Genomic DNA, 4,742 nt, shown 5'->3' on the forward strand with positions numbered 1-4,742 from the left:
TTCTATCCAAGAGAGCAGAATATAGGGAGCACTGTAATAGACTCGAATATAGGGAGCACCGTAATAGACTCTAATTCCATATAATTGAACAGCAAATTTTGCTCTCAAAGCCCTATAGTAGAAGCTTAAGAATCGCAGCATGAATGAACTAATGCTAGCTGGGCTAACAGGGAGCTCTATACTACCTTTAAGTGAAGCAGACAGAACGATCTCCATGTTTCAGTAACACTAAACTACCGAACACACTAAATCCTTTCTTTTTTTCTTTCTTCCCTTTGCTCCCCATGTTTTACATTAACATGTAGACAGCATAAGGAGTAAATCGTACAAGACACCATAAAGAAACTTCTTACAATTTTATCTTCTAAATCGAGAACCCTTGTTTGGTCTGCCATCATTCTTCCCATCCCACACAGAATACCAGAAGAAAAGTGACATCCAGAATAATACAGCAAAAAAGATCTGCATGGTGTCTTGCGCTTTGGAGAAAGATTCCACGATACCTGATTCAGAAATTTAAACATTTGTCAGGGATCCGTAACAATATGAGTACTGTCACAGCATACACTCAAGGAAAAAGAGAGTTCCATTAGTTTCAGAAGCAAAGTAAACAGTACCAAAGTTACTGGCATCAATCATTACACCTTCCCAGATTATCACTTAAGTCTGATGCTTGACCATCAGTATCTCATATACTAAACAATAATCGATTAATAAATAATTTGCAAGACGATCCCTTTAGTAGAGAAAATACAGCAAAAACAAGCTCGCACAGCAGAAAAGCTATGCTAAGCCAGTAACTTAATAACGCGAGATGAAATTTCAGGCGATATTTTAAGGTTAACAATTTTTTGTCCGTCAGTTGCTAATCCTGATCAATTCTAGTCATTGGAACGTGTCACTAACAATGTATTAAGTAGCTGCCAGATATTTTTACCTGGATTCGACCCCAAACATAAACCCCCACCCCCACCCACCACCACACACACACACACACAACAAAAAAAAGGAGGAACAAGAAAAGGGTATCAAAATATTTGTTTCAGGTTATTGAGCAAGTGACACAAATCATTCATTGGATAATTACTCTCTTTTTTTAAGCCAATGATCGTTTCATCCAGGTCATTTCATAAATAGTTAAAAAGCATCCCAAAATATAAGTGCACTGGTCAAAATTCATTAATGACGATAGTGTTCAGCTCATTCCAACCATTAACCTCCACGTTATGACATATGTTTTGTTTTTGTCATCGTGTTTCTCAATCTCCTCTGATGATTAGCATCCAAGTATCCATGTATCTTGCAGAACGAACATTTGGTTGTCCATTTAGGAGATCATTTGCTGCACTGTATCCAGAAATGCCACAGAGCTACGGTACATGGACGCTTGTGAAGGTATAAGATATGGGTGGGATTATTTATCACCTAATACTTAGGATTCAGGGGGATTTAGTTTTCTAAATATCCTGTATTTTTATTACTTGCTATCAGTGCTCCTTCCATCCTTTCTTTAGCCGAGGGTCTACCGGAAACAGTCTCTCTGCCCTTCCAGGGTAGGGGAAAGGCTGCGTACATCGTATCCTCCCCAAACCCCACTTGTGGGAATACACTGGGCTGTTGTTATTATATTTACTTAGGATTCAGGGAACAGGAATGAGTATAGGTATGTTCGGATCGTCTAATAAATGTACAAGAATAAATTGAAAAGACATCGAACCAAAATAAATAATTTTATTCCATAAGCATATCTCATGCAATAACAAAATATTCTAATACTTAATGCAATTCTTTTTCTTTTTCTTTTTCCTTTTTTTTTGGGGTGGGGGGTGGTTGCCAGGAAATCCATGAGGGATAATGGGCTCGCCCCTCTACCCTTCTCCGCTTAAATACCAGATTTTTGACTGTGGCAAGGTTCAAACCCATGATGTACCTAACCTACACATCACGCATTGCGCTCTTACCATCAGACCAAAGCCCTGGGGGTAATATTTTGCAGTTATACGTGTATATGTATAGAGTATGTATGTTAACCGGATAAAAAAACCACGGAAACCTATGCTTCTTAGTTCCTTGGCCGCCAACGCACCCTGGAAGAATTGATCAAATCTGGTATGTACCACACACCCACATCCATGTTGTATCAGTGCAGCAGGGGGTATTGAAGGATTCATATAAATATGCAAGATAGCTCTATAGTTGTTACTACCCTAAGCCAAGGTGCATTCTTTCTAACAGCTTCCATCTTTAAATATGAAGCAACAGATAGTTGAAACTGAAAGTAATGACATTATACATGAAAAACTTTTCGAAGTTGAAGAAAGATGCTTACAAGATTAGCAAAGCATCAACATATACTAATGTGAAGACGTGGTAAAATTGCTCCTAAGACATCTTAATTTTCAGATAAATTGCATCAAATTTTGATCTTGAAAAGAATAGCTCGAAAATATATCAAGCAAGAAACATAATCTCCTTTCCTTATCCCCTAGGTGATTAAGAATTAGTTACAAGTCATTACATAATTTTGCAAGGAATTGGCAATAAATGAATCTACTTCCCAACAGATATTATATCTAACAGAGATGGTATATTGAAGCTAAAACCTCGTCTAAGAATATAGTTCATGATATGAATCTTGTTTCAAACACAGCAGTAGTTCTTACTAAAAGATACTACTCCAATAAGTAGTAGCATCAAAGTCAAATTTAGCTATTGATAGCGGTTTAATCTGAAGCAATAAATAGGAAAACAAAAAATTCAATACAAATACAAGAAAATGAGCTACGAATACCTGGAGATGAGGATGAGTCTTCTTCGTTATTGGGTGGGTCGGTTTGTGGAGGCGAAGGTGGGCCGGAACTGGTAGCCCGGCAGCGACAGAATGACGTGTTAGGATAAGAAGAGGATTGGGTTATTGAGCTTTGTGGATATAACATAAAAGAAGAGAAACGAAGGTTAGAGGTGGTGGTGATAGTGGTGGAGTGCGAAGACAGGCGCTGTGGCGTTACGGAATTAACGGCGGAGGTGGAAACATTTGGCGGGGAACGGTGAATGTTCTTGAGAGAAACCAAAGATTTCATTTTGGTGTTTCGTTACAGGAATTTTGGAATCTGATCGGAAGCAAGTCATTTACATTCAAAACTAGCACACTCGGACTAATTTGGGACACGTCTTCCTACGCTTTGTTTGGACGGTTGTATCTATAGTATTGTTAAATATAATCTTATTTTAACTATTATTTTAATTTTATTATATCTTATGATTAAATTCGATATTATATATTGATAAGAATCCATTTTATATAATAATTAATTTGGTGTGGTTGCATAGTTATTTATTTTTACTCGTCTTACTCGTACTATAATTCTATTTCTCTTCATTCTATCTTTTTAATAATTATTTTACCTCATACTCTATTTTTTCATAATATTATATATCGATTAAAATTGCTGGTGTATAATTATTTATCCGTAAAATGGTACAATTGAATTTATACGCGGTTTCTAGACAAATAAATTAATTTGATCCTAAAATAATAAAATAATCGAAGAGTTATGCAATACTTTGCCTTAAGATATAGACGAAACAGCAAAAGCAACAGTTTCGGGAACAGGATTTGCGGGCACAACAACAACGAAATTAAAAAGTAAGAAGATAAGATTGTATTGAGCTTTGTATAAAATGTAGCGTAAGTTTGCCAGAAAATTCGTGTCCTTTACAATGACAACTAAGCTCACTATTTATAGTTATGAAGAAGGTTCTAGGATTGTGCCCTTCTTTAATGTCAATTATGAGGGACATTGATGAAGATGTAACGGTAACATAAATGTCAAATTCTCTGTAACGGGTAATTGCTCTTAATGCCATAGAATATTCTCTATTAAATGCTACCGGACGTAGAATATTTATCACATCTTTATGAGCGTTATTCTTTCTGGTGACAAACGAAGCAACTGTCTTCGGTCTTTAGCCATCCCCGTCTTGGGTCCCACGTGTCCCTTTTTTGGACGACCAAGTGTCACTGCATATTTTACCCTATACAGATAGTCCTCTGCTTTCCGATGACATAACTTTGTGTTACCGGAAAGTTGGTAGAAACACTCTTTTGGCGGGAAGTACTATAATTCCCTCTGAAGGCTTCTTACAGTTGATTAGACGCACATCTCTTTGCATTTAATGCCCCAAACACGCGTCATCTCATGATTCAACACAACTTTCTACTCGATTATCGAGGTAATCATGGCCATGAATTTAGCCGCCAAAACTTTTACTTATACGTATCAACCTTCTCCCTTATACTTTATAATCTTTCAAGCTTCCCTTATCTAACTTGCATCTTGCTCTTCACCTTTCCTCTAATTCTCTTAGTACAAAAAATCTTCTTCTTCTTCCAATACAATGGCTTCTTCCTCAAAGCGTACCGGCTTTTCAAAGGGCAAGAACAAGGCTGAGGACTCTGCTCCTCCAACGGTGGACTCCATCATCCCTAGAAGTCTTATTACCACAAGAGACTTCAAAGAGAAATTTTCTACTGCTAACTCTCGTACATGGGCCGTCAGCAGGTATCTTTCTTCCATATGTCCTTCTAGCATTCCTGCTGTGAAGGAAGACTGCCACTGCCATAACTTGGACATTATTGCCCCTGACCTATCGGAGTGAGTCACCTTACCCAAGGAGGGTTTTACATATTTTTACACGTATCCCTTTACTTTGGGTGCATTCTCTTTGAACGGAGAGCTTGA

General features: G+C 37.4%; 1 long non-coding RNA gene across 1 annotated transcript; it reads right to left on the bottom strand.

Annotated features, from left to right (window-relative positions):
• On the bottom strand, positions 1-3,112 carry LOC142180265 (uncharacterized). The gene is made up of 2 exons (XR_012708562.1): positions 2,792-3,112; positions 1-503 (listed from the first exon to the last, which is right to left on the bottom strand). It is a non-coding gene; the product is annotated as an uncharacterized LOC142180265 (long non-coding RNA).
• Positions 3,113-4,742: the final 1,630 nt, after the last annotated feature.

Source organism: Nicotiana tabacum, chromosome 4 (genome assembly GCF_000715075.1).
Source record: "Nicotiana tabacum cultivar K326 chromosome 4, ASM71507v2, whole genome shotgun sequence".
NCBI lineage: Eukaryota > Viridiplantae > Streptophyta > Magnoliopsida > Solanales > Solanaceae > Nicotiana > Nicotiana tabacum.